This window comes from Chrysoperla carnea, assembly GCF_905475395.1.
Source record: "Chrysoperla carnea chromosome X unlocalized genomic scaffold, inChrCarn1.1 SUPER_X_unloc_51, whole genome shotgun sequence".
Classification (NCBI taxonomy): Eukaryota; Metazoa; Arthropoda; class Insecta; order Neuroptera; family Chrysopidae; genus Chrysoperla; species Chrysoperla carnea.
The window spans coordinates 25,920-40,795 of NW_025408180.1; the positions used below are offsets into that span (position 1 = coordinate 25,920).

At 25.4% G+C, this 14,876-nt stretch overlaps 2 non-coding genes across 2 annotated transcripts; both read right to left on the reverse strand.

Moving 5' to 3' along the window:
* Window positions 1-8,074: 8,074 nt before the first annotated feature.
* On the reverse strand, window positions 8,075-8,193 carry LOC123304435. The gene has a single exon (XR_006536457.1). It is a non-coding gene; the product is annotated as a 5S ribosomal RNA (ribosomal RNA).
* A 6,355-nt stretch (window positions 8,194-14,548) lies between these two features.
* LOC123304436 lies at window positions 14,549-14,667 on the reverse strand. The gene has a single exon (XR_006536458.1). It is a non-coding gene; the product is annotated as a 5S ribosomal RNA (ribosomal RNA).
* Between the last annotated feature and the right edge of the window lie 209 nt (window positions 14,668-14,876).

The window sequence follows — 14,876 nt, forward strand, 5'->3', positions numbered from 1 at the left end:
TTTGTACAAGTTTTGAGCAGTGCATTGAGTTGATGCACTGCGTTTAACATTTTATTTAAATCGATATATGTGCCTAATTCGTCAAACTCACTTACCAGATTGTTGAATGGCGTGTTGTTTGTCGTTGCTTGTTGTTGTTGTGGGGGGGGTGAGGGGTTTTGATTAGTTGTTGAGGGTTTACCATTGTTCCATGGATTAATTGATGGCATCGGGGCTGAGATGTATCTTCCAGTTTTTGCCGGTCCTCTTGAGGATGTGGCTAGATTGGCCTGACGTTTTTGCATTTGTTCTATTTTTTTTATGTATTCCGGACATTTGGTGGAATTGGCCGGATGATTACCTTTGCAGTTGACACATTTTAGTTTTGTTAGATTTTCTTCAAGCCTAATTGGGAATTTTTGGCACTCTCGGGTCCAATGCGCTTCCGCGCACTTGAGGCATGCGGGGGGGGCCTTGCAGTTGGTTGTGGCGTGCCCCCATTGCTGGCACCGATGACATTGTATTATTTGTTTTGTGTTGTAATGTTTGGTCCAATCAATTCTAGTGTGGTACACATACTTGATATTTGCTTCCAAGTATTTAAGTGTAATGGAGTTGTCCGTGATGACTAGGAATAGTGGACGCCTCGTGTTTTTCATTTTGTATACGTTTATAATATTTATTTTATATTTTTCTTCTATGTCTATTTTTATGTCCATTGTTTCTGTATTCGAAGGGAGTCCGCCAAGTACAAAAGCATGATGCTTTTCGTCCTTACTCGTGTAAGTATGGTATGCTATTTTTCCTTCTTCTTTTGCTAAATCGAGAAGGTAGTGTTCGTATTCATTTCGGTCGTGAATGAATAGATTTGTATTTTGTTTATTATATTTAATGTGAAAGCCATTTTTTACAGTTGTTTTAATGGTTTCAGTGAACCTTTTATGATCTGTGACTGTTTGATGAAGACGATAGGTGGTGGCGATTTTAATTTTTTATTATTTTGATTTGGTGTTTGTTCATTTGTTTCTTCGTTCTGATTGTCACCCGTTTCCTCATTTTCATTTGGATTCGATTCATTTGAAGGTGTTTGTATTGGTTGTATTGGTGAAAAACGATTATTTGTGGGTATATTGTAGACTGTACTTCCTTGAAAGCAACTGAACAGACCAGTTAATTTTGATTGTTGAGTTTCAATTTCCATTTCTTGGCTTTTATTTGTATAGTTATTTGGCATATTTTTTGTTATTGTTAGAAATGATGAGACATCAGTCTCATCATTTCCAAATTTTATTTTTTTTACTGCACGATTTTGTTGTATTTTTTGTGTCACTTCTGTTAATTTTTTGTTTAGTATTTTTAAATTATGGTTACGCTTGTGCGGTCGAATTTTAATTATTTTAAAATTATTATATTGTTCTAAGTGTTTGATCAATTGTTTTTGTTTTAACACTAAATTATTCACTGTGTTTATGTGATACACTCGTATATTTAAAAAATAGTTGTGTGGTATACACTAACATTTACCATGCGTTAGCATGTTGAACACACATACACACACACACTTTGTTTACTTGTTCACTCACTGTTGTTGTGACCTTGAGTTGTCTCACTACTGTTGTGTTATATGATATTGTATGCACAAGCATACAACGCACAAGCACGTCCGTTCAGTTCAACTGACTGTGTGAGACTGGTGTTTTCACGAGAACCGGTGTTTTCAACGTGGTATGGCTGTTGCCAGTAATAAATGAAAATTTTTACAAATATATATTTTTCATAAATATCATTAATATTAAAGTATATTATTAAAATTTTCAATGAAGTAATCAATTTAAATATATACTTATTTATTATACCATATATTTTAAATAAAAATGCAACCGCACACAGTATTCTCAAGTGGCCACCCATCCGTGGTACTGACTGTGGCAAATGTTTCTTAACTATTATTTTATAAAATATTTATACAAAAAATAATTTACTCTTATCAAATATTAATTTGTGGCCTGTATTAAGGCCTATGTTATTTTCATTTTTTAGCAAAAATAATGAAATATTTCAATATATTATTAAAGTAACAGATCATTTCTTTTTTGGTGCTGCTTTTTTAATTTTTGTAGGAGATGATTTGGCAACAGAAGCTTTCTTAGCTTTTGGTGCTTTCGGTTTACGAGCAGGGCTACTTTTGGCAGCGGATTTTGTACTTTTTGCTGGTTTTGCTTTAACTGGTGCTTTTTTTGATGCCGCTGATGATTTTGCAGTAACTTTTTTAGCAGCAGTTGATGATGATGGAGTCGCTTTTTTTGCTTTAGGCTTTTTGGCTGCCAATGATGTAGTTGTGGCTTTCTTTTCTTTTGGTGCCCGTTTACTTTTAGCACTCTTTGCTGAACCTTTTGCTCCACTTTCTTTTTTGGATACTTTTGATTTAGCTGAAGAATTAGATGAAGCGGAAGCAGCCAATTTGAATGAACCAGATGCACCTTTACCTTTAGTTTGTACCAAGGCTCCCTCAGTTACAGCAGCTTTTAAATATTTTTTAATAAATGGTGAAATTTTATCAGAATCCACTTTATAATTTGCAGCTAAATATTTTTTAATTGCTTGTAATGATGAACCACCACGTTCTTTTAAATTTTTAATTGCGTTAACAACCATTTCTGATGTACGTGGATGTGTTGGTTTTGAATGTTGTTTTGTACGTTTAGCACCAGAAGCTGTTGCTTTTTTTGTTGGTGTTGTAGAAGCAGCAGTAACCGCAGTTGCTGCAACAGCTGTAGAATTTTCTTCGGCCATATTTTTTTACTTTATAAAAATAATGTATTTATTATAAATATTTAAATGATAAAATATAATAATTCTATCAAATAAAAAATAAAGGTTTTCAATTATATCATTATTCACAATAATATAAGTCCCTATGTAAGTCAAAGTACCATGTAGAAAACACATAAAAATTAAATAGTATTTCTAATTTACTGTCGTAGTAAACATGATTTATTTTTTCAATTTCTATAATATATAAAATAATAAATTATAAATTTAATAATAATATTTATTTTATAAATTAAAATATATTTAATTTTTTTATTAACAATTATTAATAAACATAGTTTAATATTAATTATTTCAATCATACAAAACAATAATATTTTTAAGGTAAACTTAAAAAGTATATATTTTTATTTTTTATTTAATATCGATTTATTATAAATTATTAGTATATAAATAATTAAAAAATTTAATATATAAATATATATATTATAGTATAAGATTTCATTTTTAGAAAAACTTTTTTTGTCAATAATGAAAACGTATTATTATGAAATGTGTTAATCGAACATTGACAAAATATATTTCATTAGAAAATACTTTTATTTATGCATTAATATCAATAATTAACTATTAAATTAATTTTTTCATAATTATATAAAGAAATTTTATACTGATATAAGTATTTATATATTATAATATTTATTTTAAATATAAAAAAATTTATGACAAAATATATTATTAGAGTATTTGTTGAGATTAATATAAGATTATTTTAAATAAGAATTAATTTATATAATTATTAAAATATTATTAATTTTATGTTATGTAATTTTAATAAAAATAAATAATAATAATAATAAATATACAAATTTTTTAACAATTTAAATTTTATATGATCTAAATAATTTTGTTAAGTACGATATGAGAAATCATTGTAAGCTTCGTTAAGAAACTTTGTAATATAAAATAATAATAATAATATTAAATATATAAATAAATAAAATAAATTTGATATATATTTTTAGTTCATTCTGTGTATAAATCAAAGGATACCGAATAATTGGTAACGGATGCGATATATTATAGTATCGAGTATTAAAACATAATATATAAATTTATCTTGTTATTCAAATTTTTTGTTACTTAACTTATGTATTTAGAAAATTTATAATATTATTTATATAATTGACATAAAATCTTATAAATTGAAATTTTATTAATATGTATCAAAAGAAGAGAGTAACGTATTGATATAATATCAAAGGATACTGATTATTTAAATAACGAATACGTCATATATTGTTTGTGTAACGAAGTTCACTTGGCCATCTAGTTTAAAATAACATTTTCAATAGAAAGTTTATATGCTTTGTTTTTTTTTTTTCTTTAATTATTAAAAAAATAAATTGAAATTTAATTCAATCAAATTTTATAATAATTTTAAAAAAATTTTTCCTTTTAAAAAATATTTTGTGATGTTGTGATAATATGTATTAATACAAGTGCATCCTGATACTTTTATCTCTAGTAAAGGTATGAGTATCATGAACAGTTTTGTTATCTAATGATATTATTTTGATAATATTTTGTGTATATTCTTATAATATTTTGTCTAAATATCATCATAATACAATATTATTTTGATAATATTTTATGAATATTCTTATAATATGTTACCTAAATGTCATCATAATATGATGAATTATTTCCATAATAACATATAAAAAAAGAAAAAAAAAAAAAAGAATCATTAATTTATAATTATTTAAATTGATTCTTTAAAAAAATATTATAATATATTATTTATAAAAATAATTTTTACTCTTATTTTAAATAAATTTGTGGCCTTTTATTAAAAGGCCTATGATCGATGTATTATTATTATAAAAATTAATGCAATGTTTTTAATTTATGCTTTCTTTTCAGTTTTCTTTGGTAATAACACTGCTTGAATGTTTGGTAATACACCACCTTGAGCAATTGTTACACCAGATAATAATTTATTTAATTCTTCATCATTACGAATTGCCAATTGTAAATGACGTGGAATGATACGTGTTTTTTTGTTATCACGGGCAGCATTACCAGCTAACTCGAGAACTTCTGCAGCCAAATATTCCATAACAGCAGCCAAATATACTGGGGCACCAGCACCTACTCGTTCAGCATAATTTCCTTTTCGTAATAATCTGTGAATTCTTCCAACAGGAAATTGTAATCCTGCTCGGCTTGATCTTGACTTTGCCTTTCCCTTTACTTTACCACCTTTACCTCGTCCAGACATAGCGAATAAATTTATTTAATTAATATTTTTTTTTGTAAATATAATCACACAGATGTGTACGTTACGGGGATTGTAACATAAATGTTTAAAATGTTATTTGGGTATTTTAATTTATAATATTTATAAAATATAAAACTTTAAAAATAAACCAATCACCTTATAGTATTATTTTTAGCCAATCAGAGAGTAGTATTCATTTTTATTGTTATATCCATCTTCGCGTATATAATACGCTAGTTGTATACACGACACGCTCATACATATACTGACTGGTGTTCTGTAACTATCTGTGTATATTAATTGTTTGTAACAATGCCACCAAAAACAAGTGGAAAAGCAGCAAAAAAAGCTGGCAAAGCTCAAAAAAATATATCAAAGAGTGATAAGAAAAAGAAGAGGAAGCGCAAGGAATCATATGCAATTTACATTTACAAAGTATTAAAACAAGTGCATCCTGATACTGGTATCTCTAGTAAAGCTATGAGTATCATGAACAGTTTTGTTAATGATATTTTTGAACGTATTGCTGCTGAAGCATCACGTTTAGCACATTATAATAAACGTTCAACAATCACAAGTCGGGAAATTCAAACCGCAGTTCGATTATTATTACCTGGTGAATTGGCAAAGCACGCTGTTAGTGAAGGTACTAAAGCTGTTACAAAATATACAAGTTCAAAATAAATAAATCGAAAATATTATTTAATTGATAACATAAAAATACATCAACATATAAAAATGGCTCTCTTTTTAAGAGAGCCATCAAATTTTTTAAATAAGAGTAAATTATTTTTATATATACAAAAAAATAAAATAAACAATTATTAATATCATATTTAATATAAAATTTTATATATTAATAGCTTGAATATATCTATTATTAGTATATCAATATTATTAATTTTAAATATAATAAAGGATATCGCGGAATATATATCGTAAATCAGTGTAATGCAAATGCATTACATTACCTTTATTATTTTCATTTTACATTTACTACTTGTTTATGTACGCTTATAATTATTAGAAAAATATTTTTAATAATTTTAAAAAATAAATGAAATAATAAAAATTTAATAATAAATTATTTATTGAAAGTATAAAAAATGGTATAGCAAAATCTTTATTTTCTTTGATTAAGGCGAAATGTTTTATTAGTTATAAATTCGATAATCTCCTATCGATACTTGTTACTCTTAACTTGTATATATAAAAAATATAATAGTATATTAATTTATAATAAAATTTTTTCAAAAATTCAATAAGTTATTGTAAAATAAAATAGATAATATACAAATTATAATTTATTATTGCAGATATATTACAATAAAAAAAAAAAAAATAAATAAAAATATTTGGTAATGTATGTTATAAACAAAATAATTTGTTGTAAACAAATTATATAATATGTTATATTTATTAACAAATTTATTTACTCTTATATAAATAAAATTAGTGGCTTCCCAAAAAGGAAAGCCTGTTTAAATTTATCGGATGTATTAAATATTCTTTAATAAATTTACTAAATATTTTAAGTAAATTATTATATTTTCTTAACCTCCAAAACCATACAAAGTACGACCTTGTCGTTTTAATGCATATACAACATCCATAGCTGTAACTGTTTTACGTTTTGCGTGTTCAGTATATGTAACAGCATCCCGAATAACATTTTCAAGGAATACTTTAAGTACACCACGTGTTTCTTCATAAATTAAACCAGAGATACGTTTTACTCCACCTCGTCGTGCTAAACGACGAATTGCAGGTTTTGTAATACCTTGGATATTATCACGCAAAACTTTTCTATGACGTTTTGCACCCCCTTTTCCAAGACCCTTTCCACCTTTTCCTCTGCCAGTCATTTTAATAAAAAATTATTTACAATATTTTAACGAACGGATAACACGTGTGTTAACCTCACAAGTATTGTAATGTATGTGAGCGCCGGTACAATTGTGCCTTTTTATATAAAGCATTAAAGATTTTTTAAGCCACGCCTATACAATTTGATTAGTCCATACTCTGATAGCTATCCAATAGGATATGACAACAAAAATTTTGAAATTTCATATAAATATAAATACAACACATTTATTTCGCATTTAAACATTTGACTTTGTAGTATCAAATTGTCGAATATAATTTTTAAAATTGTGTGTTTTTTTGTAAAAACATTATTATTTGAAAATGGCTAGAACCAAGCAAACTGCACGTAAATCAACTGGTGGTAAAGCACCAAGAAAACAATTAGCAACGAAAGCTGCACGTAAAAGTGCACCAGCAACTGGTGGAGTAAAAAAACCACACAGATATCGTCCTGGTACAGTAGCTTTACGAGAAATTCGTCGTTATCAAAAAAGTACTGAATTGTTAATTCGTAAATTACCATTCCAACGTTTAGTACGTGAAATTGCACAAGATTTTAAAACCGATTTACGTTTCCAAAGTTCAGCTGTTATGGCATTACAAGAAGCTAGTGAAGCCTATTTAGTAGGTTTATTTGAAGATACCAATTTATGCGCAATTCATGCAAAGCGTGTTACAATTATGCCTAAGGATATACAATTGGCAAGACGTATTCGTGGAGAACGTGCATAAGCGTTTTAAATGACAATTTAAAAAAAAAAAAAACAAATAAGAAATATTTTCGGTCCTATATATAGGACCAACATATATTATTAAATAAGAGTATATTATTTTTATTAAAAAATATATATATATATATATATATAAATTATTGAAATAAAATTAAACATTATTAAAATTTTGTTATAATTATAAGCGATTGCTATTTCTAAAAATAAATAAATTTCATAAAATTTATATTATTTTATATTCATTTGAAATATTAAAAAAACTTCTCGCTTTAAAGTAACCATGATATGAGTTATAAATGCAATAAAATTTTATACAAAAAATAATATTTATTTGTTGACGAATAATATAAAAGGTTTACATTTCTAAATAACATATATTTATATATGGTGTGTAAAAAAAAAGAAAAGAAGAAAAATAATTTATATTTTTAATATAAAAAGGCAACCGCACACAGTGTTCCCAAGCGGTCACCCATCCAAGTACTGACTGTGCCCAATGTTGCTTAACTTCGGTGATCGGACGAGAACCGGTGTTTTCAACGTGGTATGGCTGTTGCCAGTAATAAATGAAAATTTTTACAAATATATATTTTTCATAAATATCATTAATATTAAAGTATATTATTAAAATTTTCAATGAAGTAATCAATTTAAATATATACTTATTTATTATACCATATATTTTAAATAAAAATGCAACCGCACACAGTATTCTCAAGTGGCCACCCATCCGTGGTACTGACTGTGGCAAATGTTTCTTAACTATTATTTTATAAAATATTTATACAAAAAATAATTTACTCTTATCAAATATTAATTTGTGGCCTGTATTAAGGCCTATGTTATTTTCATTTTTTAGCAAAAATAATGAAATATTTCAATATATTATTAAAGTAACAGATCATTTCTTTTTTGGTGCTGCTTTTTTAATTTTTGTAGGAGATGATTTGGCAACAGAAGCTTTCTTAGCTTTTGGTGCTTTCGGTTTACGAGCAGGGCTACTTTTGGCAGCGGATTTTGTACTTTTTGCTGGTTTTGCTTTAACTGGTGCTTTTTTTGATGCCGCTGATGATTTTGCAGTAACTTTTTTAGCAGCAGTTGATGATGATGGAGTCGCTTTTTTTGCTTTAGGCTTTTTGGCTGCCAATGATGTAGTTGTGGCTTTCTTTTCTTTTGGTGCCCGTTTACTTTTAGCACTCTTTGCTGAACCTTTTGCTCCACTTTCTTTTTTGGATACTTTTGATTTAGCTGAAGAATTAGATGAAGCGGAAGCAGCCAATTTGAATGAACCAGATGCACCTTTACCTTTAGTTTGTACCAAGGCTCCCTCAGTTACAGCAGCTTTTAAATATTTTTTAATAAATGGTGAAATTTTATCAGAATCCACTTTATAATTTGCAGCTAAATATTTTTTAATTGCTTGTAATGATGAACCACCACGTTCTTTTAAATTTTTAATTGCGTTAACAACCATTTCTGATGTACGTGGATGTGTTGGTTTTGAAGGTTGTTTTGTACGTTTAGCACCAGAAGCTGTTGCTTTTTTTGTTGGTGTTGTAGAAGCAGCAGTAACCGCAGTTGCTGCAACAGCTGTAGAATTTTCTTCGGCCATATTTTTTTACTTTATAAAAATAATGTATTTATTATAAATATTTAAATGATAAAATATAATAATTCTATCAAATAAAAAATAAAGGTTTTCAATTATATCATTATTCACAATAATATAAGTCCCTATGTAAGTCAAAGTACCATGTAGAAAACACATAAAAATTAAATAGTATTTCTAATTTACTGTCGTAGTAAACATGATTTATTTTTTCAATTTCTATAATATATAAAATAATAAATTATAAATTTAATAATAATATTTATTTTATAAATTAAAATATATTTAATTTTTTTCTTAACAATTATTAATAAACATAGTTTAATATTAATTATTTCAATCATACAAAACAATAATATTTTTAAGGTAAACTTAAAAAGTATATATTTTTATTTTTTATTTAATATCGATTTATTATAAATTATTAGTATATAAATAATTAAAAAATTTAATATATAAATATATATATTATAGTATAAGATTTCATTTTTAGAAAAACTTTTTTTGTCAATAATGAAAACGTATTATTATGAAATGTGTTAATCGAACATTGACAAAATATATTTCATTAGAAAATACTTTTATTTATGCATTAATATCAATAATTAACTATTAAATTAATTTTTTCATAATTATATAAAGAAATTTTATACTGATATAAGTATTTATATATTATAATATTTATTTTAAATATAAAAAAATTTATGACAAAATATATTATTAGAGTATTTGTTGAGATTAATATAAGATTATTTTAAATAAGAATTAATTTATATAATTATTAAAATATTATTAATTTTATGTTATGTAATTTTAATAAAAATAAATAATAATAATAATAAATATACAAATTTTTTAACAATTTAAATTTTATATGATCTAAATAATTTTGTTAAGTACGATATGAGAAATCATTGTAAGCTTCGTTAAGAAACTTTGTAATATAAAATAATAATAATAATATTAAATATATAAATAAATAAAATAAATTTGATATATATTTTTAGTTCATTCTGTGTATAAATCAAAGGATACCGAATAATTGGTAACGGATGCGATATATTATAGTATCGAGTATTAAAACATAATATATAAATTTATCTTGTTATTCAAATTTTTTGTTACTTAACTTATGTATTTAGAAAATTTATAATATTATTTATATAATTGACATAAAATCTTATAAATTGAAATTTTATTAATATGTATCAAAAGAAGAGAGTAACGTATTGATATAATATCAAAGGATACTGATTATTTAAATAACGAATACGTCATATATTGTTTGTGTAACGAAGTTCACTTGGCCATCTAGTTTAAAATAACATTTTCAATAGAAAGTTTATATGCTTTGTTTTTTTTTTTTTTTTAATTATTAAAAAAATAAATTGAAATTTAATTCAATCAAATTTTATAATAATTTTAAAAAAATTTTTCCTTTTAAAAAATATTTTGTGATGTTGTGATAATATGTATTAATACAAGTGCATCCTGATACTTTTATCTCTAGTAAAGGTATGAGTATCATGAACAGTTTTGTTATCTAATGATATTATTTTGATAATATTTTGTGTATATTCTTATAATATTTTGTCTAAATATCATCATAATACAATATTATTTTGATAATATTTTATGAATATTCTTATAATATGTTACCTAAATGTCATCATAATATGATGAATTATTTCCATAATAACATATAAAAAAAAAAAAAAAAAAAAAGAATCATTAATTTATAATTATTTAAATTGATTCTTTAAAAAAATATTATAATATATTATTTATAAAAATAATTTTTACTCTTATTTTAAATAAATTTGTGGCCTTTTATTAAAAGGCCTATGATCGATGTATTATTATTATAAAAATTAATGCAATGTTTTTAATTTATGCTTTCTTTTCAGTTTTCTTTGGTAATAACACTGCTTGAATGTTTGGTAATACACCACCTTGAGCAATTGTTACACCAGATAATAATTTATTTAATTCTTCATCATTACGAATTGCCAATTGTAAATGACGTGGAATGATACGTGTTTTTTTGTTATCACGGGCAGCATTACCAGCTAACTCGAGAACTTCTGCAGCCAAATATTCCATAACAGCAGCCAAATATACTGGGGCACCAGCACCTACTCGTTCAGCATAATTTCCTTTTCGTAATAATCTGTGAATTCTTCCAACAGGAAATTGTAATCCTGCTCGGCTTGATCTTGACTTTGCCTTTCCCTTTACTTTACCACCTTTACCTCGTCCAGACATAGCGAATAAATTTATTTAATTAATATTTTTTTTTGTAAATATAATCACACAGATGTGTACGTTACGGGGATTGTAACATAAATGTTTAAAATGTTATTTGGGTATTTTAATTTATAATATTTATAAAATATAAAACTTTAAAAATAAACCAATCACCTTATAGTATTATTTTTAGCCAATCAGAGAGTAGTATTCATTTTTATTGTTATATCCATCTTCGCGTATATAATACGCTAGTTGTATACACGACACGCTCATACATATACTGACTGGTGTTCTGTAACTATCTGTGTATATTAATTGTTTGTAACAATGCCACCAAAAACAAGTGGAAAAGCAGCAAAAAAAGCTGGCAAAGCTCAAAAAAATATATCAAAGAGTGATAAGAAAAAGAAGAGGAAGCGCAAGGAATCATATGCAATTTACATTTACAAAGTATTAAAACAAGTGCATCCTGATACTGGTATCTCTAGTAAAGCTATGAGTATCATGAACAGTTTTGTTAATGATATTTTTGAACGTATTGCTGCTGAAGCATCACGTTTAGCACATTATAATAAACGTTCAACAATCACAAGTCGGGAAATTCAAACCGCAGTTCGATTATTATTACCTGGTGAATTGGCAAAGCACGCTGTTAGTGAAGGTACTAAAGCTGTTACAAAATATACAAGTTCAAAATAAATAAATCGAAAATATTATTTAATTGATAACATAAAAATACATCAACATATAAAAACGGCTCTCTTTTTAAGAGAGCCATCAAATTTTTTAAATAAGAGTAAATTATTTTTATATATACAAAAAAATAAAATAAACAATTATTAATATCATATTTAATATAAAATTTTATATATTAATAGCTTGAATATATCTATTATTAGTATATCAATATTATTAATTTTAAATATAATAAAGGATATCGCGGAATATATATCGTAAATCAATGTAATGCAAATGCATTACATTACCTTTATTATTTTCATTTTACATTTACTACTTGTTTATGTACGCTTATAATTATTAGAAAAATATTTTTAATAATTTTAAAAAATAAATGAAATAATAAAAATTTAATAATAAATTATTTATTGAAAGTATAAAAAATGGTATAGCAAAATCTTTATTTTCTTTGATTAAGGCGAAATGTTTTATTAGTTATAAATTCGATAATCTCCTATCGATACTTGTTACTCTTAACTTGTATATATAAAAAATATAATAGTATATTAATTTATAATAAAATTTTTTCAAAAATTCAATAAGTTATTGTAAAATAAAATAGATAATATACAAATTATAATTTATTATTGCAGATATATTACAATAAAAAAAAAAAAAATAAATAAAAATATTTGGTAATGTATGTTATAAACAAAATAATTTGTTGTAAACAAATTATATAATATGTTATATTTATTAACAAATTTATTTACTCTTATATAAATAAAATTAGTGGCTTCCCAAAAAGGAAAGCCTGTTTAAATTTATCGGATGTATTAAATATTCTTTAATAAATTTACTAAATATTTTAAGTAAATTATTATATTTTCTTAACCTCCAAAACCATACAAAGTACGACCTTGTCGTTTTAATGCATATACAACATCCATAGCTGTAACTGTTTTACGTTTTGCGTGTTCAGTATATGTAACAGCATCCCGAATAACATTTTCAAGGAATACTTTAAGTACACCACGTGTTTCTTCATAAATTAAACCAGAGATACGTTTTACTCCACCTCGTCGTGCTAAACGACGAATTGCAGGTTTTGTAATACCTTGGATATTATCACGCAAAACTTTTCTATGACGTTTTGCACCCCCTTTTCCAAGACCCTTTCCACCTTTTCCTCTGCCAGTCATTTTAATAAAAAATTATTTACAATATTTTAACGAACGGATAACACGTGTGTTAACCTCACAAGTATTGTAATGTATGTGAGCGCCGGTACAATTGTGCCTTTTTATATAAAGCATTAAAGATTTTTTAAGCCACGCCTATACAATTTGATTAGTCCATACTCTGATAGCTATCCAATAGGATATGACAACAAAAATTTTGAAATTTCATATAAATATAAATACAACACATTTATTTCGCATTTAAACATTTGACTTTGTAGTATCAAATTGTCGAATATAATTTTTAAAATTGTGTGTTTTTTTGTAAAAACATTATTATTTGAAAATGGCTAGAACCAAGCAAACTGCACGTAAATCAACTGGTGGTAAAGCACCAAGAAAACAATTAGCAACGAAAGCTGCACGTAAAAGTGCACCAGCAACTGGTGGAGTAAAAAAACCACACAGATATCGTCCTGGTACAGTAGCTTTACGAGAAATTCGTCGTTATCAAAAAAGTACTGAATTGTTAATTCGTAAATTACCATTCCAACGTTTAGTACGTGAAATTGCACAAGATTTTAAAACCGATTTACGTTTCCAAAGTTCAGCTGTTATGGCATTACAAGAAGCTAGTGAAGCCTATTTAGTAGGTTTATTTGAAGATACCAATTTATGCGCAATTCATGCAAAGCGTGTTACAATTATGCCTAAGGATATACAATTGGCAAGACGTATTCGTGGAGAACGTGCATAAGCGTTTTAAATGACAATTTAAAAAAAAAAAAAACAAATAAGAAATATTTTCGGTCCTATATATAGGACCAACATATATTATTAAATAAGAGTATATTATTTTTATTAAAAAATATATATATATATATATATATAAATTATTGAAATAAAATTAAACATTATTAAAATTTTGTTATAATTATAAGCGATTGCTATTTCTAAAAATAAATAAATTTCATAAAATTTATATTATTTTATATTCATTTGAAATATTAAAAAAACTTCTCGCTTTAAAGTAACCATGATATGAGTTATAAATGCAATAAAATTTTATACAAAAAATAATATTTATTTGTTGACGAATAATATAAAAGGTTTACATTTCTAAATAACATATATTTATATATGGTGTGTAAAAAAAAAGAAAAGAAGAAAAATAATTTATATTTTTAATATAAAAAGGCAACCGCACACAGTGTTCCCAAGCGGTCACCCATCCAAGTACTGACTGTGCCCAATGTTGCTTAACTTCGGTGATCGGACGAGAACCGGTGTTTTCAACGTGGTATGGCTGTTGCCAGTAATAAATGAAAATTTTTACAAATATATATTTTTCATAAATATCATTAATATTAAAGTATATTATTAAAATTTTCAATGAAGTAATCAATTTAAATATATACTTATTTATTATACCATATATTTTAAATAAAAATGCAACCGCACACAGTATTCTCAAGTGGCCACCCATCCGTGGTACTGACTGTGGCAAATGTTTCTTAACTATT